This window comes from Furipterus horrens, unplaced genomic scaffold, assembly GCF_987537825.1.
Source record: "Furipterus horrens unplaced genomic scaffold, mFurHor1.1.pri manual_scaffold_1, whole genome shotgun sequence".
In the NCBI taxonomy this organism is placed as follows: Eukaryota; Metazoa; Chordata; class Mammalia; order Chiroptera; family Furipteridae; genus Furipterus; species Furipterus horrens.
Genome location: NW_028327171.1, coordinates 124,005,373 through 124,033,220, shown reverse-complemented (window position 1 = coordinate 124,033,220; position 27,848 = coordinate 124,005,373). Strand labels below are relative to the sequence as shown.

Below are 27,848 nucleotides of genomic sequence, written 5' to 3'. Positions count from 1 at the left end.
CTGGTATAATTCTCAGCATGTTCTTTTTTGTTCCCGTAGAGTTCTTTGTAGTTTTCTTTGAGTTCGCTGAGCTCATTGAGCTTCCTTATAATCCATATTTTGAATTCCATGTCTGATTATTTGCTTACTTCTATTGCATTTAGCACTCTTTCTGGGGATTCCTCCTTTCCTTTTGATGGCACGTTGTTTCTCTGTCTTCCCATTTTTTTGACTCTTCTTGTTTGTTGCTGCTTCTTAGATTGATCTCTACTTTCTGTTCTGCCCCTGGTGGCATCAGATAGTGTACCAATCTGGGCCTAGGCAGCCTGTTGGAGACTACCAGAGATCTACTGTCTTTGTGTGTCCCCTTTAGTTGTTAATCTATTCAATCTGTGGTCTGCTGTCAGGCTTAAATACCGAGGGTGGAGCAGATTAATTCCTGCTGGTGGGACTTTTGCTTCCCCTCAGGCTGATGCCGCTTGGAGGGGAATGGTCTGCCTGCAATATGGGGAATGAATCAGCACTGGGATCTGGTCGGTTGCTCCCTCAGTTCTGTCCTCAAAGCCACAGCTGCAAATTCTCCCCAAGCATCTCTATTCCTCCCTGCCCTTCCTCTGCTTGAGCCCAGGGTAAGTGGGTCCCGATATATTTTTGTATGTGATACCTTTAAGAGCTCTTTGTTCTCAGATGTTTCTTTCAGGCCAGCAAAAAACCTTGTGGCTTTTCAATTTTCACAGCTGGATGCTATTTTACTTTCAACTCTGTTACTGTAGACTCAGAAGCCCAGCTGGGGGTTTCGACCCTGCCCTTCTCAGGGAGAATCCCTGGCTGCTGAACTGTTTCTCAGTCCCTTCAGCTGCTGCTCATCGGAGCCTAGCCAGCCATTTCGCATCTCTGCACTTCTTATGGGTCATGTTGTGATGAAGTGGCCTTTTCTGTCTCTCCACGGTTATAAGACTTCTCTCCAGCTAGTGTTCAGTTGATTATTCCAGATGATTTCTCCACTATTAAGATGTAATTCCAGATTGGTCCTGGGAAGACATTAGTGTAGCTTCCACTTACTCCTCTACCATTTTGGATCTCTGACAGTAACTTTTTTTCTCTTTGGCTGTTGAATTACACCTTCTCCCTTCCTATCAAGGCTCATCTGGGATATAGTCTCTTAGCTTCGCTTTCTGGAGATTTGGATATTACTTGAGGTTATCAAACTTTAGGCAATGAGATGTGGAGGCACAGTAGTCTTCCACCCGCTGTGGATTGACAACACTAGGGAACACAATTGTTGGTGAGTTAGTTCTGACACTTGTTTTTGACTAACTTTTGGCATCTTAATCCAAAAATGACCCCAGTTTTTCTCTATCACATCAACTTTCTTTTTTTTTGTATTCCATACAGTTTTATTTTCTCCCTTCAACCATAATAGTATGATATCCAAATTTTGTCTTAACCAGGGGGTCTGTAAACTCAGGTTTGTCTAGCCCACTTACAGGCAAAGCAAATGCTGTTTCTTGAAATGGCCCCACCATGGGTCCTCTGGTCATCCAACCCAAGTCACCCCCTTGCTTTGCTTTATCTTCATTGTATTATGTGGCCACTTCATTGAATCGCATTCCAGACTTTAACTTTTCCAAGGCCTCCATGATTTCTCCATGTTTTTCGTACAGAATGGGCCTGACCTTTATGGCATTGCCACCACCTTTGGGACCCTGAGACTTCTTGTCAGAACTGTCACTCCCAGATGTTGTTCCCCCTTTCCCCCCTTTTCCAGAACTGCTTTTTCCTTTGGGCGGTATCTGCAAAACTTGAAGTTGAATTCTCAACTGTGTCAGTTGCCATGCAAAACACCTTCAGGCCCTCCAGGCCTGTCTCTATCACATCAACTTTTTAAGGTACAGGATACCCTCCCTTTGTCCCAAAGATCATACCAAATGTACATACAAAAGAAAATAAAGAAAAAATTACCTGAATATACTGTTTATTTATAGTTATTTTAGTTATATAAAGGCTATATATTATTACTTTAAGTCAAATTGTGTACAAGTAATAAAGTTCTGCTACCAAACATACATATTAAGGTATTTTATCTTTTCAGTGACAGGCTAGGAAATGCCAAAATGAGATACCTGAAACAGTCTCCTTCAGTTTGCAAAGCTTTCACAAATTGCTTCATGAGACCCAGTTTTATGTGCAGAGGTGGGAATAGAATGTTCTTTCTGTCAACAAGTGGCTCATGTAGAATGTTTGGATCACCAGGTTTGAGGTCAGACCTTGGAGGCCTATTCTACTCCACCCATTGCTTCTCACAAGCTCTGCTGTCCCACATACACATAAAACAGGGATAGTTGGTGTATCCATGTTGCTGACCAAGAAGGAAACAGACCATTTTAAGGTCAACACAGATGATCCAATAGTGCTTGTTATATTGCAACAGATCAATGCCTCTCTTTATGTTTTCATATTCTTCACGAAAACAAACTGACTGGCCAATTGAGACTGCACCAAATAAATTGCCATTGTGGAGGAGGACACACTTCAAGCTCCGCTTTCAGCTATTGATGAATGCAACCATTCAGTTGCATTATAGATTGGAATTCCCAATTCCTCCATTAAACCATGTATGTTATGGCAATACAGAAAAGCACTGTCACTTCGAAAGTACTGCAGAAATGCACTTTCTCTTGATCGAAAGTAGGATGCCTTTGCTCCTTTTTCAAGCAAGTTTTTCTCATGCAGTCTTGATGCTAGGAGTTCTGAAGCCTTTTTGGATAGTCCCAAATCTAATTCCAAATCATTCAACTCATGCTAATCAAATCCCTTATGAAGTGAATCATCTTCAGTTTCAAAATCTTCATCATTGCTGTCACTTAGTTCTTCACCATACTCCTGTTTTTTGAAAGAGGGTAGTTCAGTGAAAACTGGCATTGCGATTTCAGCTGAATGTGGCACTGGGTGTATAGCTGATGGTAGACTAATATACTCTATTTTACATTTATTTTTCTTTTTATATCCTGAAGTTTTCACTATACAAAAGTAATGTCACTTGAATGATCTCTGGTTTCTCGCCAGACCATAGGTATACCAAATGGCAACTGATCACATGTTCCATTCGTTCACATCCATAAACTCTTGGCACACTGCTTGCACACCATGTGAGGGGCCCAAGATTTATCTTGATCACCAAGCTTTACTTTAAAATATGCAAAATATACTTGCCTCACAAATGCGCTAATGTTTGTCCTTTGCCTGGGAATGGTGAAACTGCCACAGATATAACAAAATGAATCAGGGTTGTTTAGGCACTTAGGCAGAGGCAGACATGATATGAAGGTTAGGAAATAAGTACATATGTAAATAAAAAAAATATTCTTCTAACTCCTTGTATACAGACAAGAACTCGGACTACACTTCAGAATATGATTCACTATATAGAGTGGCACACAACCTCTCACCACATTGTCTCATGTGTAACTGAATAGCCTAGACAAGTATGAACCTGTCGCTGGTCTTCAAGGATATCCCCCACTGCTCCCCACTCGAGGGAGGTTTGCTCTCAGCCAATAGGAGAGCACAAGTGCTTCCCTCGACCCAGGTTTGATCCAGCCTAGAGTGGTGGCATTAAGATAAGCTGTAGAGGGGGAAAAAAACTTGATGTGATAGAAGAAAACTAACTGCAGTTTTGAAATCAGTGTGCCTATTTAAGTCCAAAGCAGTAGAAAAATCAAATTCAACATGAAGTATGTTAAAAATTGTTCCCCTGTGCAATCAGACTGTGGTTAAACCAATTTTGTTCCTGAAGGATTGGGCATAGTGGGATACCTAAGGACGTATCTGATCAGAGAGGAAAACAATAAGCCAGTAAATGCTTTCAGGAATTTCTTAAATTCCTGAAGCACACACAGTGTGTTTGTTGGGGGGCAGGAGGTGACATTGACCTTATGCCAGTGGTTTTAATAATTAAGGACCTGAGGACTGAAATAAGCAAATACATGCTAACCAAAGGTCCAAAGTTGTGTAACAGTAGTTCATATATCCACAGGTAACCAGTGCCCTGAATAGCAGTTCTCTGAGATCCAAGAAACTGGTATTTTAAAACCCTGCTTGTTTGTAGACTCAAAAATATCATACTGACCCATTGTTTCCCATTGCTTCCCAAAGAATTTGGAGGTCATCTTCGGATGGCTAGATGCTTTTTTAAACATTAGAAATAGTGCTGACCTAGAAACCAACCAGCATTGTCAAGTGTACAAGAAAGTCCAAACTACCCTATTTGGTGCGCAACTAAGTGTTCAGTAAAAGTTTATTATAGATAACTCATTTGGAGGTGGGAGAATGTAAACCTATATAAATATTAAAGTATGTCTATCATTTTCTGTGTGATTGGAGAGTCTATAAAGGGGCCACGTGTCAGGTATAGATTTGTAGATTTCTGTAATGGACTATGGATCCATTCTCTTTTCCAGAGAATCACATTCCTGCTCCCTAACTCAGCAAAAGGTCTCACTGTGGTGTGTTCTTCTGTAAAAGGTCTGCTTACTTGAGCCATGGGTGTCTTGACTATAGTTATCATTCAGACTGTGGGCCAGATGTTTTTCTTTCACTACACTTAAAAGTCTTCTTCTCTGAGGACTTCATAACGTTAAAAGCAATACTGAGTTGAGATGAACCAAACCCACAGTGATGAGAAACCCTGTCTAATTTACTAATAATGAACTTGAGATAAGTACACATGTGCAGTAAGTAGATGCAACAGTGACTACAGCAGGGTCTTGGAGTTAACTGCTATTATGCATCACTAGATCCTGTGTAATTCTCAGTGTGCCTCTCCTGAATTTTCTTCTACATCCCACATGGAAACAGGTCAGTTCACAAAGGGCTGGTCATATCCCTCTGTAAAAGTCAGTATGCTGCAAGTGCTTGAGATTGGGATTGAGAGTACTTCACAGGTAGCCATGTTCTGGAGCTCTAGCTGTGATTGCTCCACTAGTCATGCACAGAGCTGAGCAAATTAAGTAAAGTGCACTTGCCTGCTGTGGTGTCTAAGATTGGCCTTGTGCATGGGCCTGCTGCAATAATTGGATTTCCCTCACTTTTGGCAGAAACAACTCCTGTGTCACTTTTTCTGGTGACTTCCTGTATTTCATTGCTACATATCACCTGTGACTATAGCCATTTTGTGATGCCAAATCCTTTTGTGACATAAACTATTTGACCATATTGTGCCCAATTATGAGTGATCTTCTTGGAGGAATCCCCCCCCCCATTATTGCTCAAATTCCCCCCACATTATTGCTCAAATGTTGGCATTATTACATTGTGTAATACATTCTTTGCTTCTTCTCAGCTTCTGGTTGCTAGAAATCCTTGGCATTACTTGGCTTGTTGCTGAATCACTTTAATTCCTACTTCTGTCTCTACATGTCTGACTTCCTTCTGTGTCTTCCCATAAACTTTTCATAAAGGGGACACTAATTATTGTGTATATATAGAACCCACTTTTGATACAAACTGACTCCATCTTAACTAATTACATCTGCAAAGACCCTATTTCCAAATAAGTTCACATGTGGAGGTTCTGGATGGACATGAAGTTGGGGTAAACACTAGTCAATCCAGTGAACTTAAAATTTGCAAAACTATGGATCCATTTTCTTTTCCAGGAACTCCTATTTCTGCTTTCTAACTGGGGCTCTTACAAGAATAAAGTTCTATAGAAGTACCTGAATTCCTCAACTCTGAAATTTGGAGGAGTTCAAAACTTGAGTACAATAACTGGGTTCTGTCCCTGGAACTGCTATAATTAGGTTAACTTTATTCCTCTCTGAATCATTAACTTTAAAAACAGCTGGTTCAGTTTGTGACAACCAGTTATACATCATCTTTAACCAATGTGCACCACCATAAAAAAGTGCTGTTCAGGTACTAATTTATTGCTCCATGACACAAATGGTGCATCTCAAACAAACTCAGCCAATTTTAAGGTGATTTCTAGGCTGTTTAAAAAGGCTTCTTCTGCCAGCTTTTAGAAAATGTTGCTATAGAGATGATTATTTTCTGTTTCAGGACAAATCCATGAATTTGGCCCCTTCATGTTAGCTAGAGTGAGAAGATGCATCTTCTTGTCCATAAAACTTGAATACTTTGGTGTCAGAAGTGATTTTTCTGAAGTTAACTTTTCCCATACTTGGAGTTATCAGTTTCTGTTGTGCTGGTGTGCATTTCAGTTGAGATTTTATTACTTTGTGTTGGCAGCACATTATGTTTTTTACACATGGATTTGATTGAGAAATGAAACTGGAATAAGAACGAGGTAGCAGAGGCATCTGCTGCATATTGCTGTTGTCAATCAGCCTGATTGATTAAATATGGTAGTACACATTTTTATTAAAATGAAATACTTCTCTTGAAAAAGGTATATTATTCCAATAGATTGTATGAGTCTCCTCAAGACTGTGCCCAAGGAAGAGACTTCTTGGAGTAATATAATAACTATAGACAGCTGGAAGAAACTGGGGAGTTTACATTAGATCTGGCTGGTTTTGAAAATTTAAATTTGGGGGTGTATGAAAGAATCGAATCAGAAGTTTGGGGGACTAAGTCCTGTGGAAATGTTAGAGTTTAACTGGCTCCCCAAATACTGTTTACTCATTAGCTGATGTCCTATAGTTCACTTGGTTTTAAGGCAACCAGTATGATCCAGACCTTCTTTGCACTAAGAGAAAATATTCTGATCAACTGAAGTTCTATTTCTCTCATTTTCCATTCAAATCCATTTTAGCTTTCTGCCATTTTATAAGCTGGAAAACAGACATTCAGACAGAGACAAGAACAAAGATTCTGGAGAATGAGTGTGATAGATCATCCCATTTACTTGGATCAGGATTCAACAAACATCATCCCTCTGTGCAAAATACTGACATTTGGAGAAACTTCAAAGAAAAAGTGGTGAGGGGTTAGGCAATAGATCATTACAAACCCGAAGAGGAGAAGCAGAAGATCAGGACTTCTCCCTAGAGGACAAAGCAATGATTTAAATGGTCCTTTTCAACTTGAATATGCATGATTTTTTGTTTTGCTGTGGTCAGGTTTCCTTGGCTGGGGCTGGATCTTCTTGGAGTGTTGCGGCTCCATGCTGGCTCAGGTCAGCCTAAATTCTAGGAAGCCTGTTTATGGGTGGCCCTTAGCAAAATTCTCATGTTGGGGTCCATTTAGGATGATAACTCAAAAGGCTTTGCATTAGTGTAAAACCCAATGTTTCAGAAGAGGGCTTTTCAGAAAAATAAATGGGCCATAAGAAAGAAAAAACCTTGGGAGTAATTCCTTGAACACAGAGAATGCTTCTGTTGCAGGGCTGAGTCAAGACTAATCCTACAGGATTGAGATATTTTCAGCTGTTTCAGATTTTTGTGCAGAGGGATTGCTCCCCAAACAATCTTTCACTCCTCTCTCCCACCCCTGCATGTTTGTAGATTCCAGGATTGCTAACATATTTTCAGAATAACAAGAAATCTCAGAAATAGCATGAAGCTAAAAGCCAAAAAGAGGACCACTTGAGAACTTGCCTTTTATTTTTCTTATTTTTTAAAGTATATTTTATTGATTATATTGTTACAATAGTTCCAATTTTTTCCTCTTTGCTCCCCTCTGCCAAGTACCCCCCTCCCTCAGCAATCCTACTCCCCCTAGTCCATGCCCATGGATTGTGCAAACAAGTTCTCCAGCTTCAGCCTTTCCTATATTATTCTTTTAAAAAATAAATAATTAATTAATTTTTAATAAGAATAAAAAATGACATCCCCCCCCTCAGACTTAAGACCCTTTATAATTTTATAAAGGACAATGGGAGAAGGTCTTGAGCTCCTCTAGCTGCTTCAAGCTGAGCATGATCATCATCCTACCTACCCTTGGGTCTAGTAATCCCTAATAAGAGTTGGGGTGTGGAGGGGAGGATGGCTTTCCCACTTGGTGAAGGATCTTGCAGACTCCAGGTCAGTTGGCTGTCCCTGGACAATGGCGTGCTTGGTTTAACAGGCTGGCATCCTTGTTGTTTTCTGAGGGAAACAGATTTGGCAACAGGGTTAAAAGACATCATCCAATCCATAACCACTAGATGACAAAAGGCAGGTACTAATCTTTCAATGTCCCACATTAGGGAAAAAAAAGGGGGGCTTCTTTAGAAGGAGTTGTGCCAGGCATATCACACCTGTCCAAAACCCTTTTGCCCATTATACTTAGTTTGGGCTGAGGGAAATATTTTAGGTGTCCCCCTCTCTCAGACCTCTGGGCCCTTTCTGTCCAACTCATTAGGATAGAAATGAGAAACCAGTTTTAAAGTGAAGACCACAGACCAACCCATTCTTCACCAATCCAGCCACTTAGTTCAGCCAAACCATTGAGTCTCAGGAGGCAGTGATGCAGACAGGATTAATTGAGGGCTATACGTACAGATAATCACTCAGGTAATGAGATCAGAGGCTTATGCCCTTTGAAAACAGAAAACACATGTTAATTTATGCAACATAACCCACATACAAGTCTCTAAATCTGTAGGTCTGTCTTATTGGAATGACATCCAGTTGCAAGGCATTTGACATTCTTCTTCCCTGTAAATTCAACATCTTAATGATGCCACAGACATGGTTTAACTTTCAAATGAAAACAAACTTTGAATGAAAATAAACCTTAAAGACAGTTAGCTACACTACTTTATAGTCTACCACTGAGCATTGTGATTTTCCTTGAATCACGATTATTCTCCCTAAGATTACCCTCCTTGTCATTAAAGGGACTGTATTAAGTCCATTTTTAATTTATCCTCTTTGTTTGCATAAACACAACAAGAGCAGAAAATGATCACTTATGATATTTAGTTCTGCTTTGCTGGAACTTACACAAGGAACATTTAGCAGGGCACAGAAGCTGAGCCACATACCTGCCATTCAGGCTTGCCTGTAAACACCTGTCTTTTCTAAGTCCTTCAGGTTTTCCATTGTGCCTTAAGGTCCCTTCTAGACATCTTTCAGGAAAGCAACTTTCATTCCTTCCTGGAAAGGTTGCCATGGACCGCACAACCAACCATGGTACCAGGCCTTTTATCTTGTGGGCTTTTATTACCTTCGAAAGTCAATTCTAGTTCCTCAGGGATTTTTGGTAACAACGAGAACCCAAGCATGTCTCCTTTAGGCATGACATTATAGTCAAAGTCTTGGTCAACAAAACCTATATTAACAACTGGTATTAGTTTTATGCAAAGAACTTATGTCATTACTTATTTCTTCAGAATGCCAAATTATGGAGGGATCAGATAGGGAGTAAAAATATACAGTGTGAAGAAAAATCCTTGTCCTTCCAATATTCACTAAAATTGCATTTTTATTCTTTATATTTTCTTTTTTTCCTCACACTAAAATTTTTTTGTTTGTTTGTTTTTCTATGACAGTTGTCCTGCTTTATTCCCTATTGCTCCCTGCACCCTGCCCACCCCTTCTCCCACATTCAGTCCCCACCCAGTAGTCCATGTCCGTGGGTCATTTATACATGTTCTTTGACTAGACCCTTCCCCTTCTTATCCCCTTCTCTTTCTCCCCCCTCCCCCCTTGTCACTGTTAGTCTTCTCCTTGTTTACACACCTCTGGTTCAGTTTTGCTCATTTGTGTTGTGCATTAGTCTCCTGTAATAGGTGATAGCATAAGGTATTTTTCTTTTGATGCCTGAATTATTTCCCTAAGCAACAATCTCTCTAGTTCCATCCATGTTGTTGAAAATGGTAGAAGTTCCTTCTTTCTTTCTGCTACATAGTACTCCATTGTATAAATGTACCACAGTTTTTTGATCCACTCATCTACAGATGGGCACTTAGGCTGTTTCCAGCACTTAGCTATTGTAAACAGCACTGCTATGAACATAGGGGTGCATAAGTTCTTTTTAATTGGTGTTTCAGGATTTTTCAGATATAATCCTAGCAATGGAATTGCGGGTTCAAAAGACAGTTCCGTTTTTAGTTTTTTGAGGTAATTCCATACTGTTTTCCATAGTGGCTGCATCAGTCTGCATTCCCACGAGCAATACACCAGGGTTTCCTTTACTCCGCATCCTCGCCAGCACTTGTTGTTTGTTGATTTGTTGATGATAGCCATTCTGACTGGTGTGAGTTGGTATCTCATTGTGGATGGTTGGTGCTATTGAGCATTCCTTCATAATGTCTATGGACCCTCTGTATGTCTTCTTTGGAGAAGTGTTTGTTCAGGTCCTTAGCCCATTTTTTAAATTAGGCCATCTGTCTTCTTGGTGTTGAGTCGTATAAGTTCTTTATATATTTTGGAGATCAATCCGTTGTCTGAGGTATCATTGGCAAATATATTTTCCTATAGGGTTGGTTTTCTTTCATCTTGCTGATGTTTTCTTTTGCTGAGCAGAAACTCTTCAGTTTGATGTAGTCCCATTTGTTTATTCTTTCCTATATTTCCCTTGCCTTAGAAGATATATCAGTGAAAATGTTGCTACATGGAATATCTGAAATTGTCCTGCCTATGTTTTCCTCTAGGACTTTTATGGTGCCACGGCTTACATTTAAGTCTTTGATTCATCTTGAGTTTATTCTGGTGTGTGGTGTAAGTTGGTGGTCTAGTTTCACTTTTTTGCATGTCCCTGTCCATTTTTCCCAGCACCATTTGTTGAAGAGGCTCTTCTCACTCCATTTTATGTTCCTTCCCCTTTTGTCAAATATTAATTGACCATGTAGACCTGGTCTTATTTTCTGGGCTCTCTATTATGTTCCATTGATCTATATATATATGTTCTTAAGCAAGTACCAGGCTATTTTGATTACAATGGACTTGTAGTATAGTTTGATATCAAGTATTGTGATTCCTCCTATTGCATTCTTCTGTCTCAAGATTGCTTTTGCTATCCGGGGTCTTTTTTGGTTCCATATAAATTTTTGAAGTATTTGTTCTGGGTTTCTGAAATACATTGCTGGTATTTTAATATGAATTGCATTGAATCTATAAGTTGCTTTGGGTAGTATGGACATTTTAATGATGTTGATTCTTCCCATCCATGAACATGATATATGCTTCCATTTATTTGTATCTTCCTTAATTTCTTTCTTCAGTGTTATGTCGTTTTCTGAGTACAGGTCTTTTACCGCTTTGGTTAAATTTATTTCTGGGTACTTTATTTTTCTTGTTGTTATAGTAAATGAAATTTTTTTCTAGTTTCTATCTCTGATATTTTATTGTTGGCATACAGAAATGCCTTCGATTTCTGAATATTGACTTTGTACCTTGCTATTTTTCCAAAATCATTTATTATGTCGAGTAGTTTTTTATTGGAGTCTATAGGGTTTTCTATGTACGCTATCATTTAATCTGCAAATAATGACAGTTTTACTTCTTCTCTTCCAATTTGGATGCCTTTTATTTCTTTTTCTTGTCTTATTGCTGTGGCAAGAATTCCCAAGACTATGTTGAATAGGAATGGAGAGAGTGGACAGCCTTGTCTTGTTCCTGATCTCAGGGGGAATGCTTTCTGTTTTTGCCCATTGAGTATGATGTGGCTTCAGGTTTCTCATATATGGTCTTTATTATGTTGAGGTATGCTCCCTCTATTTTTATTTAGCTGAATGTTCTCATCGTAAATGGATGTTGTACTTTATCAAATGCCTTTTTAGCATCTATTGATAAGATCATATGGTTTTTGTCTTTCATTTTGTTTAAGTGGTGTATTATATTTATTGATTTATGAATATTAAAACATCCTTGCATCCCTGGGATGAATCCCACTTGACCATGATGTATGATCTTTTTAATGTGTTGCTGAATCTGATTTGTTAATTCTTGTTGAGGATTTTAGCATCTATGTTCATCAGTAATACTGGCCTGTAGTTTTCTTTCTTAGTTGTGTCTTGACCCGGTTTTGGAATTAGGGTAATATTGGCCTCATAGAAAGTGTTTGGGAGTCTTCCTTCTTCTTGAAATTTTTGGAATAGTTTGAGAACAGTAGGCATTAGTTCTTCCCTAAATGTTTTGTAAAATTCACGTGTGAAGCCATCCGGTCCAAGGTTTTGTGTGCTGGGAGTTTTTTTGATTACTGTGTCAATTTCACTCTTTGTTATTGGTCTTTCAGGCTTTCTGCTTCTTCTTGATTCAGTTTTGGAAGATTATCTGTTTCTAGAAATTTGTCCATTTCATCTAGGTTGTCAAGTTTCTTGCCATATAGTTGTTTATAGTAATTTCTTATAATCCTTTGTATTTCTCTGATATCGGTTGTGATTTTTTCTCTTTAGTTTCTGATTTTGTTTTTTTGGGTCCTCTTATTTTCTTGATGAGCCTGGCTAAATGCTTGTTGATTTTGCTCATCTTTAAAAAAAAACAGCTCCTACATTTGTTGAAGTTTTGAATTGTTTATTTAGTCTCTATGTCATTTAATTCTGCTCTGATCTTGATGATTTCCTTTCTTCCACTTGCTCTGGGCTTTGTTTGTTGTTGTTGTTCTAGTTCTTGTAGCTGTAGGGTTAGATTTTTTATTTGGGATTCTTCTATCCTTTTCAGATAGGCCTGTATTGTTATGAACTTTCCTCTCAGGCTTGCTTTTGCTGTGTCCCATAGGTTTTGGGCTGTTGTGTGCTCTTTATCATTTGTTTCCAGAAACATCTTAATTTCTTCCTTGATGTCATTGTTAACCCATTGATTATTTAATATCATGTTATTCATTCTCCATGATCTTGGATGTCTTTCAGTTTTTCCTTGAGGTTGCTTTCCAGTTTCAAGTCACTGTGATCTGAGAAGATGCTTGATATAATTTGAAATTTCTTGAATTTATTGAGGCTTGTTTTGTGTCGTACCATGTGGTCTGTCTTTGAAAATGTCCCATGTGCATTTGAAAGACTATATACTTGAGATTAAAAGTTTTATATATAATTCAATTAAGTTCATTTGACCTAGATTGTTGTTCAATGAATCAATATCCTCGGTGGTTCTTTGCTTCAGAGATCTGTCCATTGTTGACAATGGGGTGTTAAAGTCCCCTACTGTGAGTGTGTTGCTGTCTATATCCTTCCTGAAGTCTTTCAAAAATTTCCTTACATATTTGGGTGCTCCTATATTGGGTGCATATATGTTTACAAGGGTAATATCTTCTTGGTGATATTTCCCTTAAGTTTTGCGAAATGTCCTTCTATGTCTCTTTTTATGGCCTTCGCTGTGAAATCTGGTTAGTCTGTTGTAAGTATCGCTACCCTAGCTTTTTTTTCAGGTCCATTTGCTTGAAATATTTTCTCCATCCCTTCACTTTCAGTCTTTGTAGATCTTTTGCTCTAAGATGGGTCTCTTGTAGACAGCATATATGTGGATCATGCTTTCTAATCTATTCAGCTACCCTATGTCTTTTGATTAGTGCATTCAATTCTATTGCATGTAAGGTTATTTATTACCAACAGGTACTTTTTCATTTTCATTTTCCCCCTTTGTACTTGTGTTCCTCTTTGTCTCTCTCTCTTTCTTCACCTTCTTAAAATGGACCCTTTAGCATCTCTTGCAATGCTGGTTTGATGGAGATGTATTCTTTTAGCCTTCTTTTGTCTTGGAAACTCCTTATTTCACCATCCATTTTAATGAGACTCTTGCTGGGTAAAGTATTCTTGGTTGTAGGCCTTTGTTTTTCATTGATTGGAATATTTTTTACCTTTCCCTTCTGGCTTTTAGTGTTTCTGTTGAGAAATCTGATGATAGCTTGTTGGAGCTCCCTTGTATGTTACTAGCTGTTTCTCTTGCTGGTTTTAGGATTCTCTCTTTGTCTTTCAATGTTGCCATTTTAATTATAATGTGTCTTGATTGGGTCTGTTGGGGTCCATCTTCATTGGGACCCTCTGTGCTTTCTGGACTTGCATGACTTTTTCTCTTCTCAAGTTAGGGAAGTTTTCTGTTATTAGTTTTTCAAACAGGTTTTCTGGCCCTTGCTCCTCTTCTTCTTCTTCCGGTCTTCCTATCATACAGATATTATTATGTTTCATGTTGTCCTGCAACTGTCTTAAAATCTCTTCATTCTTTTTCAGCCTTTTATTATTTTGTTGCACTGTCTGGGATTTTTTTTCTACATTGTTCTTCAGCTTACTGATCTAATCTTCTGTTTCCTCTTGCCCACTTTTAATTTATTCTACTGTGCTCTTCAGTTCAGAAATTGTATTCTTCATTTCCTCCTGGCTCTTATTGATAGCTATTATATCCTTTTTAATGTTGGTGTATTTCTCAGTAAGTTTCTTGTAGTTTCCCTGAAGTCCTTTGTAGTTTTCTTTGAGCTGGTTGAACTCATTGAGCTTCCCTATAATCCATGTTTTGAATTCCATGTCTGATAGTTTGCTTACTTGTATTTCATTTAGCACTCTTTCTGGGGATTCCTTTTTTCCTTTCAGTGTGGGGTTGTTTCTCTGTCTCCTCATTTTTGTGACTCTTGTTGTTTGTTGCTGCTTCTTAGATTGATCTGCACTTCCTGGATCTTCCCGTGGTGGCCAGACCCTATTTTCTTAAACATTCAACTACTGTATGTCTTTTGATAAGAGCATTTAAGTCATTTGCACTTAAGTAGATTATTAATAGATACATATTTAGCTCCATTTTATTTTTAGACATTTTTACTGTTACCTTCTTTTTCTTCTTCTCCTCCTCCTTCTCCTCCTCCTCCTCCTTCTTCTTTCTTTCTTTCTTTCTTTCTTTCTTTCTTTCTTTCTTTCTTTCTTTCTTTCTTTCTTTCTTTCTTTCTTTCTTTCCTTTCTTTCTTCTTCATCTTATTCTGCTCCTACTCCAAGACAGACCCTTAACATTTTTTGCAGTACTGATTTGGTATTAACAAAACCTTTTAGTTTCTTCCTGTCTGGGAAGCTTCTTGTTTCCCCTTTGATTTTAAATGATAACCTTACTGGGAAAAGTAGCCTTGGTTGTAGGTCCTTGCTTTTCATTACCTTGAATATTTCATACCAATACCGCCTCGCCTGAAATGTTTCTGTTGAGAAATCAGATGACAGTCTAATTGGTGCACCCTTGTATGTAACTACCTGCTTTTCTCTTGTGGATTTTAGAATTCTCCTTGTCTTTAAGTATCTTCATTTTAAATAGGATGTGTCTTTGTGTAGGCCTCTTTGGGTCCAACTTGTTTGGGCCTCTCTGAGCTTCCTGAACTTGTGTGTTTTTTCCTTTCACCATGTTAGGGAAGTTTTCAGTCATTATTCCTTCATTTATGTTCTCTATCCCTTGCTAGCTCTCTTCTTCCTCTGGTATCCCCATGACGTGAGTATTGTTATTCTTTATGTTGCCCCAAAGGTTTCTTAAGCTCTCCCCATTTTTTAAAAATTCTTTTTTCTTTTTGCTGCTCTGCCTGGGTGTTTTTTTCTACCTGCTGATCCAAGTGTCTGCTTCATCTAACCTACTGTTTATTTCTTCCAGTGTATTATTTATTCCAGATATTGCAGTCTTTATTTCTGAATGGTCCTTTTTTTTATGGCTTCTATGTCCTTCTTTCACACTGTTGAGTATCCTTATAATCATTATCTAAATTCTCTATCTGTTAAATTGCTTGCTTCCATTTCATCTAGTTCTTCTACTGGAGAATTCTCTTGTTCTTTCATTTGGGGCCAATATCTTAGTCTTCCTATTTTGGCTGCCTCTTTGTATTTGTTTCTATGTATTAGGTAGATCTGTAAGGACTGTGGTTCAGTTGTATGTCAGACACTCCCTGTGACTGGCTCTGGGCAACCTGTTTGGAGCTATCAGCAATCCACAGTTTGTGGCTCCTTCTGCTGGGCCTGATTTGATACAGAAAGAACCAGTCTGTACACCAAGGCCATCTTTTACTAGCACCAGGCCTTGGGGATTCTCAGCTAATGTCTCAGAGCTCCCAGAGATCTGCCATAGTTGATAAATTTAATCAGCCTCAAGTTGTACTCAGTAACCTGGCTTAAGATCCATAGCGTGGGACAGAGTAATTTCTTGTGCAGGGTTATTGCTTCCCCTCAGGCTGTTGCCACTTGGAGGGGTGTGCTCTGTCTGAGCAACATAGCCTCTGCAGTGTGGAGAATGACTCAGCACAGGTATCCTGGTGGCTGTTCCTTCAGTTCTATCCCAAGGGCCATCAGCGCCAGACCCTTCTCATGCATCTCTAGTCCGATCTGCTCTCCCTTTGCCAGAACACATGATAAGTGGCTGCAAATGAAATTTTGTGTGTTGGCCCTTTAAGAGGTTCCCTGTGTGTCCATCCATCTCTCCCTTGCAGACAGAATCCCTGCTGCTTTTCACAGCCAGATGGAATCTGGGTTCCTTTCCTGGTCTGGTGCTTTAGGTTGGAGAGCCTAGTTTGGGGTTTAGATCCCACAATTCTTAGGAAGAACCCCCTGGCTACTGAAATATCCCTCCATAACTTCAGCTGTCATCCATGGGAGCCCAATCTGCCGCCCTCTCATGCCTCCTCTGCACTTTCTACCAGTCTCGTTGTGGTGATGTGTTTTATTCTGTCTATCCTTGGTTATAAGGCTTTCCTCCAGCTAGTGTTCAGTTGATTATTGCATATGATATCTCTACAATTGGATTCCAGATTGGTCCTAAAAGGAGTTTAGTGTAGCTTCTATATACTCGTCTGCAATTTGGGTCTCTGTATTTATCATTCTGAAAGAAAATATCTCCCATTCTGGATTCTATACCCACCAAAAATATTCTTTAAAAATTAAAGTGAAGACTTTTTAGACAACTAAATTTGAGAGAAGTTGTAACCAACTAACACATCAAAATGAATACTAAAAATTCTTTAGGTAAATAAAAAATAATTTCAGGTGAATGTGCAGAAATGCAAGAAGAAATGAAGATCAGTACAAAAGGTAAATGCATGTGTAAATTAAATGAATATTTACTTTGTATAACAACCACAAGATTATATCCTTGAGTTTTAGAAGTAGATATAATTAAAATGCATAAAAACTAAATCATAAAAATAGAAATTAGAGTATAGAGTTAAATAATTCTAAGGTTCTTGTATTCTCTGGGAAATAGCAAAATCATCAACCTATAATAGACTCTAGTAAATCAAAGTTATACAATGTAATCTCTAGGGCAGTGTTTCTTAAAATGTGATTCCTCAACCAGCAGCATGGGCATCACCTGGAAACTTGTCATAAGTATAATATTCTGGGTCCTACTCTAGACCTACTTAAGCAGAAAGCTGAGGTGAAGCACAGAAACATGAATTTTCCAAAGCTTTTCAGATATTTCTCGTGCATGCTAAAGTTTGAAAAGCATTGCTTTAGAATAACCATTGAAAGAATAATAAAAGAATTTACAATTAACAGCCTAATACTAATATGGGGGGAGAATGGCATAATCAAAGTATTAGGTTAGTCCAAAAAAGGTGAGAAAGGGAAAATAAAGAATGAGTGAAGAAATAGGACAACTAGAAAACAAATAATAAGGTGGAGAATTTTAAAATGAAATATATCTATTATTTTTAATTGTTTTTCTATTAAAGTCCCCCCCCCATTGCTCTCTCCTGTCCACCTCTCCCTTCTCCCAGTCAACCTCTACCCTGTTATCCATGTCCATGGGTCATTTATACTAGTTCCTTGTCTAGACCCTTCCTCTTCTTTCCCCCCTTCTCCCCATCCCCAATCCCCTCTGGTCACTGTCAGTCTGTTCTTTGTTTCCATGTCTCCGGTTCTATTTTGCTCATTTGTTTGTTTTGTTCATTAGGTTCTTGTATTCGGTGAGATCATATGGCATTTGTCTTTCATTGCCTGTCTAATTTCAGTAAGCATTATATTCTCCAGTTCAATCCATATTGTCACAAAAGGTAGGCGTTCTTTTTGTTGTGTAGTATCCCATTGTGTAAATGTACTACAGTTTTTTGATCAACTTATTCACTGATGGGCACTTAGGCTGTTTCCAGCATTTGGCTATTGCAAATAGCACTGCTATGAACACAGGAGTGCACAGGTTCTTTTGAACTAGTATTTCAGGATTCTTCAGGTACAAATCTAGCTATCGAATTGCTGGATCAAAAGATAGTTCCATGTTTAGTTTTTTGAGGGAATTCCTTACTGTTTTCCACAGTGGCTGCACCAGTCTGCATTCCTACCAACAGCGCACTAGGGTTCCCTTTTCTCCACATCCTCATCAGGACTTGTTATAGTTGATAATGGCCATTCTGACTGGTATGAGGTGGTATTTATTGTGGTTTTAATTATTTTAAATATATATGCCATACAAAATTTAGTTAAAAGATGAAGATTGTCAAAACATTTAAAAATGCAAATTTTAACTAAATGTTACTTATAATAAACACATCTTAAATATAAGGATACAGAGTGATAGAAAGTAAAATGATGAAAAAAGGTATACAAAGAAACATTAACCTAAATAACTTTTGTACTTATACTAACATCAAAGCAGACTTTAGGAGAAGAAGCTATTCTAGAGATCAACAGGGACATTTCAAGAGGTGAAGTGAGGACCTATGAGGAAGATACAGGAATTTCATTTTAATAGCCTTAAAATAAATAGAACAAAAAGATGGAATTAAAGAAAATATGGAAAATTCTACTAACATTATATGAGATTTTTTATTTTTAACTTTTTTTATTGTTATTCTATTATGATTGTCCTAATTTTCCCCCTTTGCTCTCCACTGCCCTGTCCACCCCCTTCCCAGCTCCCACAGTCAATCTCTGCCCTGTTGTCCATGTTCATGGGTCATTTGTATTAGTGCCTTAACAATATATGAGATTTTAACATAGCATTCTTAGTAACTAGTAAAGTAAATAAGTAAAATATCAGTAGATTACAGAAAATTTGAAGAACACAATGAGCAAACCTCATGACATCTATAGAACACTGCAGTCCAGAATTGTAGATTATATTTTCTGTTTAAGTGCTCATAAAATAATTACCAGAATAGACCATAAACTGAGCAATAAAGCAAGTTTCAACAAATTTCAAAGGATTGAAATTATATAGTACAGATTCTCTGGCAATAGTGAAGTTTAACTATGTAAATTAAATCCACGACTCAAACAAAAATCAAATAAACATTAGAAAATATTTTGAAGTGAATGAGAATGAAGATAAATTATATCAAAACTTATGGGTTACAACTAATGTTATACTTAGAGAGAAATGTATATTCTTAAAAATGTATGTATTAAAGATAAAAAATGATTAAAATCCATTATTTTAATATCCATCTTTAGATGTTAGAAAAGTAATGGCAAATTTAACACAAAAGAGTGGAAAGAAGGCAATAGTAAAAATAAGATTAGTGAAACAAAGCAAGCATATTACAAAAAATCAATAATGCTAGAAGTTATGTCTTTGAGTTGACTAAGAGAATTGATAAACCTCCAACAAAAATTATCAAAAAGAGAGAACATACAGTACCAATATAAAGAAATGAAGAAATCACTACAGATTATAGACACTAAAAAGTAATATACTTACACCATATACCAGAATAAACTCTAGATGAATAAAAGACTTAAATGTAAGCTATAATACCATAAAAGTCCTAGAGGAAAACATAGGCAGGAAAATTTCAGCTATCCCACGTAGCAATACTTTCATTGATATATTTCCTAGGGCAAGAAAAATAAAGGAAAGGATAAACAAATGGGACAACGTCAAACTAAAGAGCTTCTGTTCAGCAAAAGAAAACATCAGCAAGATGAAAATGGAACCAACCATATGGGAAAACATATTTTCCAATGATACCTCAGATAAGGAATTGATCTCCAAAAAAATATAAAGAACTTATATAACTCAACACCAAGAAGAGAGACAACCCAACCGAAAAATGGGCAAAGGACCTGAGCAAACACGTTTCTAAAGAGGACATACAGAGGGTCCATAGGCATGTGAAAGAATGCTCAATATCACTAGCCATCAGAGAGATGCAAGTGAAAACTATAATGAGATACCACCTCACACTGGTCAGAATGGCCACCATCATAAACAAATCAACAAACAAGTCCTGACAAGGATGTGGAGAAAAGGGAACCCTAGCGCACTGTTGGTGGGAATGCAGACTGGTGCAGCCACTGTGGAAAACAGTATGGAATTTTTTCAAAAAATTAAAAATAAAACTACCTTTTGATCCAACAATTCCATTGATAGGTTTGTACCCAAAGAATCCTGAAATACTAGTTCAAAAGAACCTATGCACTCCTATGTTCATAGCAGTGCTATCTACAATAGCCAAGGGCTAGGAACAGCCTAAGTGCCCATCTGCAGGTAAGTGGATCAAAAAAACTGTGGTACATTTATACAATGGAATACTATACAGCAGAAATAAAGAAAGAACTCCTGCCATTTGCAACAACATGGATGGAACTGGAGAGAATTATGCTTAGCAATATAAACCAGGCAATGAAAGACAATTACCACTTGATTTCACCTAATACAGTAAACTAATGAACAACACCAACAAATGAGCAAAATTGAACCAGAGGCATGTAAAAAAGGAGCAGACTAACAGTGACAGTGGGGAGAGGGGAGGGAGGGAAGTGGGGTAAGAAGGGGAAGGGTCTAGTCAAGGAACTAGTATAAATGACCCATGGACATCAACAACAGGGTGGGGATTGACTGTGGGAGAAAGGGTGGGAGGGGTGGGGGGAAGCAATGGGGGAAAAAGTGGGACAATTGTAATAAAAAAAACAATAAATAAAAAAATAAAATAAGATAAAGTAATATAATATAATGGAAAATATTATGATAATAAACTTGGAAATTAAATAGATTAGTTTCTTGAAAAACACTACTTGCCAATAGTGACATAAAAAAAGAAAGAAAGAAAGAAAGAAAGAAAGAGAAAGAAAAGAACAGAAGAAAGAAAGAAAAACTAAAGAGAAATTCTAAATACTCCCACATGTTCTAATGGTTACAAATTAATCACAGTTAAAGACTGTGTCAAATAACTTTAATATCTGGATTGCTTATGGGTCTGCTTCTATTGTCTATTTCTTTTTATTTGTCCCCCAGGCAAATAAGAACATTTTCACAAAGAAAATACCAAGTCCATATAGTTTCACCAGTGACTACTTTCAATGATTTAAAGACAAGATCAATAAGTCACAGACTCTTCTAGAGATTAGAAAAAAAAAAAAGAGAAAAATTCAGAACTTGCTTTCTGATCCCATGAGAGAATATCTGTATCACCTCAGGTGGCAAATACTTTAAAACCAGATACAAAATCATAACAAAAAGATTGATAAATTGGACTTCATTAAAATTATTAAAATTAAAACCAAAACCCCAAAGAGCATAAACAAACAAGCCACAGGATGAGAGAGATATTTGCGATATGTATATCCAACAAAGAACTTTTTTGTACAGGTACATGAAAATCTCCTACAAACAGTATATAAAAACAGACAACTACTTCACAGAAGAGTGGCTGGTCCAAATGGCCAATAAACATACGGAAATGTCCTTAGGTTGATTAGTTTTCGAGGAAATTATAACCACAATGTCATCCATATGGTTAAAATTCAACAAGAAACTCAAAATACCAATTTTGGAGAATGTGAAACAAATGGGACTTCCACATACGGTTGGTGGAAATCTTAATTTGTACAACACTTTGGAAAACTATTTGACATTATCTACTAAAAGTGAACAAATATATATCCTGTAATTTAACAGTTTTATTTCTATGTGCACATATGCAAATATGTGGACATCAAAAGAAAAGTAAATAAAATTTGTAGCAACGTAGTTCATACATAATATCCCTCAATGGAACAACCTAAGTGTCAATAAATAGTAGAATGGATAAATAAATAATAACATATTCACACAGTAGAATTCTATACAGCAATGGGACTAAATAAGTTATTGTTATGCACAAAAACATGAATGAATCTGAGTAAAGGAAGTCAGAATTAAAGAATGCAAACTACATGTTTTCATTTATATATAGTCCAAAAACAAGCAAAATTCAATCTGTAGTAACAGATGAAAGAACAGTGGTTCCCTGGAGGAGGAACGTAATAATTTGCAGAAGGCACAGTGGAGATTTCTGGGTGCCAGCAATATTATATATTCTGATGTGGTTATTCAGATATTTTCACCTTGGGGGTTGGTAGACCTGAGCTTGAATCCTGACTTATTGGGGGGTATAAACCCTAGTTTCTTAACTTGTTCAAAATCTATTTTTTCATTTGTTAAGTTCATATTATAAAACCTAGTAAGGATTAATGAGATGACATAGGCAATACTCCTAGCTCAGGGCCTGACCTGAGCTAGATGCTCCAGAGATACTAGTTTTTTTCACTTCACATTGTACTACCTGAGCTAGTTGGACAAGATTCTACTCCCACCTCCTCTTTCCTACCACATACATTATTCTTTATGAAAATATTTATCCTGCAATGGGGCTGGTAGCTATCTGTCTAATAGAAATGCAACCAATGCCTACTCAGCAGAGTAATTATATCTAACTGACCTGGGACCAAACTTATGACCTTGACTGTGTTGGACTGGGCTGCAGGCTGTATATACAGCAGATACACCACAAGTTTTAGGGACCTTTCCCCATTCCAACTATCTTCACTGGGAGAGATGGCCTTTCTGCTGTAGATAGATGCCTGTCATTTTTCTTCATTCAGTCTCTTGGTGTAAGGAATAAGGCAATGATATGAAGGGTACTCCATGCATTTGGCTGAATCCCAGTTTTAGAATTGCATTTTACCTCCCTGGACTCTCTCTGCAATTCCTCTTGGATCGAGTGTCCTCAGCTTCCTGTCCTGAACTGCTGGAGGGGGAGGTTGGGCAGCTGTGAAACATCTGCCACTACATTCCACCTTCATTAGAGAGGTGGGCAAAGTGATATATGTGTGAATTTTTCCACTAGAGTGTGTGTGTATTTGTGCACTTGTATAAGATTTCATTTTTAAGGCCCTTTTTGGAGTCTTGAGGATGAAAGTCTGAATGGGGTTGATGCTATCATTATTACAATGAGACCCTCATGTTGCTTTGGCAGATATAATGTTTCCCAAGCATATAATGTTTTCTTTCTTTTTTTCTTTTTCACTTAAAGAAGTAGACTAGGGCACATTCCAGCTTGAAAGATTTTCCTTTCTAGATGGTGGTTTCCTTTTCCAAGTCCTTGGGAAAATGTTGCCACATATTTTTTTATTCGAATGATTGACATGCTGGAAAATAGCATATAGAGCTTCTGTAAAGATTTAATTTTTATGAGTTCTCTAATTATTTCCTGAAAAACAGATCACTAGTCAAAGTGACTTTATGGGTGCAGAGCTCCAGTGGGAAAGCTGAGACCAGAAACAAGGGTGAGGAGTTCTGTGCACTAGTGGTGCTAGTGGTGCATTGTAGGTTAAGGAGCTCAGGGCCAGCCAGAGGGAGGAAGGAATGTCTCCAAGTATTGTTTGTTTGAATTTTGGTTCCATCTCTTCTTAGTTGGGTATTCTTGGGCATTTAATCTCATCCTTGAAAACAGAACCACAATCCCTGCTCTACAGGATTAAATAAAATAGTATATATCAGTGGTTCTCGACTGAGACCATTCCCCTCATTCTTGGTTGTTACAGATTGGGGTGGGGGAATAGTGTGTATTACTAGCATCTAGTGGGTAGAGACCAAGGGTATTTACAGACATCTTACAGTGCACAAGACAGCCCCCATGACAAATAATTAATTGCCTCAAAATGTTAATAGTGCTGAGGTTGGGAAACCCTGGTGAACACTTGGGACAGAGCTGTCACTTAGCTGATTTTCCATCCCTCTCCTCTTTCCTTGGTCTATAATTTCTTCCCCAAGCATTCTCCCTGCTGAAGATCTCCCTAGAATTATAGATGTTTTCTCAGTGAGTTCACTCTTCCCTTCTCCATAGTGGTTGTTTTAGAGTTCCTCTCAGACGTCACTAACAGGTCTTTCCTCGCACTCTTATGCCTCAAAACACACTGGCCTACTGTATCTGTACCTCTGAGGCAGACAGTGGTGTTTCCAATCTAAAGCCACCTCTTGTTTGCTAGTGGAGTCCTAATTCTCTTTGAGTGCTGGGTGGAAATGTCTTCATCTCAGAGAAGTGGGCCCAGCTTTGGTCTAGGAATGACTCTAAGTGCCAATTTTAGGTAATGTGATATCTCAAAAAGACTTCTAGAGGGCTTCTGGAATGTACTTCTCTTTAATTTAAGAGGGTTATATGAGGAAAAACTCTGTTTTGTGCTAATCTATGCTTTCTGACTATGAATTGATCACATAAAGATGTGATGCTTAAAGCTGCTGAAGCCATCTTGCAAGCATAAGACAAAAGTGGAGCAAACCACAAGAGTTGTACTGAGCTCTGCTAACCTTGCACTGCTTAATCAATGGTAGCGTAGTAGGCAGTTAGGTATTTGCAGAGCAGTAATGTTGGGGCAGGTGCAGGGGGTCACCAGGTCAGAGAGCCCCAGGTGCCTCCAATAGGCAAAACTAAAGTCCTTGAATGACCACTCCCTTAAGCGTGAACCCCTGGAGATGACATCTAGGTCTTAGCTGTGTTTTAGTCCCAGGCCCAGAAAAGCAGCAAAGGCAGGTGGAGTAATGCCATGGTTGACATCAGGACCTGCTGTAATGACTAATGACCCACTTCCCTGGCACTGACCAGTGGTGGAGACTTGAGCTACTATGAAGAAAACACACGGGAATTTCTTTTCCCTGAACCCTAGCTGACACCTTCAAACCCTAGGATGTATAGGGAGGTGCTCATGAAAACGGCTGCAAGTTTTCCAGGCATTGCTCCCAAAATAGAGTTTTCTACAAGGACAGCCATGAGAGAATGTGTGTTTCAACATAGAAACAGATTTCTTGAAGAAAGATATAAGTCTTGAAGTCCTGTATTTACATCATATGGACCAAAATTTCCCTTAAATAATACACATGGGAAGCCAAGGGAAAGTAATCTCAACAGACTGCCCCAGAATATGCAATGCTGGGTGCCCTCTCCATATTCTACCAGGCTTTTCTTCCAGGACCAGCCAGCTCAACTAAACCTTGGAAATAACTTCAGAATCTCCAGGGAAAGCAAACCTCCATTTGTAGTTAGACTTGGACCCTGAGGAGACACATTAAGAAAGCTGATGAATATTCTATTGAGATCCTCCCCTAAGACCTCAGATAAAAGCACTCAGGACCAACAAACTCTCTACGGAGCATACTCCATGCCTTTCCCAACCTTTTCCTACCCCCTTCTTTCCCCAGTGGTGCTCTCTCCCCCTAACCTCCATACCAGAGCACACTAGAACCTTTTCTCCATCTTTCATCACTCAAGGTTCTATCTCTTGCCTTCTTTCTCCTAAGCTCCAAGGACCCTTCTTTTGCAATAACTTGTTTCTGAGCTCATTTATTCTCCATCTCAGTTCTTTTACCTCTGTGACTTTCTAAATAAACTTTCTCTTATAACTTGAGTCTTGGCTCTGAATTCTTCTCCTAGCCAGAACTCAAGAACAGAGGTTGCTGAACCAAGGTTAACACCTCTGTCTCCCACCTTGGAGCACTGAATCCATTGAATTCAAGTAATTTCTTTATGTATCTGTATTGTTGTTCATCTGTAGGCTCCAAGAAGGCAGATCTTGTGTCTGACTTGTTCACCATTTCTACATGCTCATCAAATATTTGTGGATGACAGTGTGAACAAGTAGTTATGGACCTGTCAAGGGTCCTTCATCATGCCACACAGATGACCTCTCCTTCTGTCAATGTATAACCCTTCTTCCTTTTGCACATCCCTTTTTGTGCCCCATTTTTGATCCATCACCTTCTAAAGTCCACATGCATTTCTTCTTAAATGTATAGTCTTATCAAGTTTCCTTTAATTCTTGGAACAATTTTGAGGTGGCATTATTACTTACATTGTAGAGATAAAGTTCAGAAAGCTGAAGCAAAGTTCCAGAACTCAGAGATGTTTTGCCCTTTAAGTCCTGGGCTCCTTCCATCACAGTGATCCCGCATGAATGTTTTACAGAGGCATTTTATTTACAAGATTGTTTAGCTCTTCATGCAAATTATCCATATATTGCTAACTAGAGTGTTGAGATGTGAAACTGTTTTTTGTTTTTTTTTTTCCCCTAACTGGAAGTTTTCAGGAAATGCTTGTTGGTAGGTTGACTGAAAATTCCATCTTCTAGTTGGGTACAATTTCTTTGTGGAGGAGCAGGAAAGAGATGTGTTCATCAGAGCTGATTCCAGGACTCCATCCTGCATTCCTGAAAGAGAAAAAGTCTGTCTCTAACCTCAAACTCCATTTCTGACACAAAACAAGTGCACAATAAATGTCAGTTTCTTCTCTCTGGCCCTGAAAAACTTTCACAAAATTTTTCTAAGAACCTTCCAAGGGACCTTGTTTCCTGAAGTTTGCATGGCCTAGAAAGTTAGCTTTCCACTTTGTGTTTTTGAACCTTCTGTTATGATTCGGTGCTTCATAGATGGAGTCTAGGACTATTAAACATGGCAAGTGGTAGACCCATCAGTGTTCCTGGGGTCCTAGAGGACAATGTCCCTAGCATTTGACTTCCACAAAATCCCCTTGAGGAATTTAACACTACCTTATTTGTTGTCTTTCAAAAAAAAAACAAAACAAAAAGCTACAGTTTATTAACCTTAGTATTCATTTGTCCACTTATTTATTCACCAAATATATATATCTGAAAACCAATGGCAGGCTTTACTTGATCCACTTGGAATACAGATCACAAACAATTACAATGCCTAGAAAAATTCTGGGTCTGGAGTGTTGGGAAAGGCTCTCTGAGGGAAGTAATAATCTAGCTGAGATCTAGAAGATAAGAAGCTGTTTTCCAGGTGCAGTGTGGGAAGCACTGTGGGAGGTACTGGAAGGGGGCACAAGAAAAACCCAAGCCTTATTTTCTGCCTTTCAGAAACTTAAAATTAAGTTAAAGTGCAAGGCAACCTCCTATGATATGGTTAAGAAACACTGTCAAACAGAAGTTACTGTGTCCAAATGAATGAAATAGATTTTAAGTGCTGAAGAATTCCTGTAGCTTGAGATCACTGGGTTTAAGGGTTCTGGGAAACTGGTGGAGAGATTTCAGTTCAATAAAAAGAGCAGAAGGCTCAGGATGAGAACCTCATCACTTAAGGCTACCTCCTGAGAAAGTGAGTTCCCCATCATTGGAGGTATTCAAGAAGGTCAAAAGGGCCACTTATTGGTAAAGTTGGGTGGTCAGGAGAGGTGGCAGAATTCATTTGCAGGGGAGAACAGTGTGTTCTGAACTTCAGTTGCTTAAATACCTCTTTCGTGATTTTTTCTATATCTTAGCTCCAACTATGCTATTATTTAGTTACTGTTTCAATTAAAGAGATGTATTTTAAAAGGAAGCTAATGCAGACTTACATTTATAATATAAATAATCTCTAACATTTATTAATCAAAAGTAGCATGGTGTAAAAGAATGTGATGGATCCTATCATGTGTGTAAAAAGAAACATTTATACATATCGTACATTATATATATCATACATAATTTATTACTGGAAAGTATAAAATAAGCACTTAATACTGATTGCCTCTGGAGTGAGATGCTGGCAGACCAGAGCATATATTACCTATAAAAACAATAAAAATAATAATTTTAAAAATTAGTATCAATTATATGTTCATTTTGTATATTAGAATGTATGCTAGTAAACACCAACAGGTTGCCTTTCTTTATTTTTCTATATTTTCTAAAACTTATTTGGGGAACATATACATAAATCTTGATTTAAAATTGTGTTAAATGACACTATCTGATAATAAAACATAAAGCAGAGGGAGTAAGTAGCAAGAGCTACACTACAAGTTTAAAGAGTAGAGATGGAAAAACCATGACCGTGAGGAGATTTGTG

At 38.0% G+C, this 27,848-nt stretch overlaps 1 pseudogene; it reads right to left on the bottom strand.

The window, feature by feature from the left end:
• Positions 1–1,376: 1,376 nt before the first annotated feature.
• LOC150021878 (peptidyl-prolyl cis-trans isomerase NIMA-interacting 4 pseudogene) lies at positions 1,377–25,595 on the bottom strand (annotated as a pseudogene).
• Between the last annotated feature and the right edge of the window lie 2,253 nt (positions 25,596–27,848).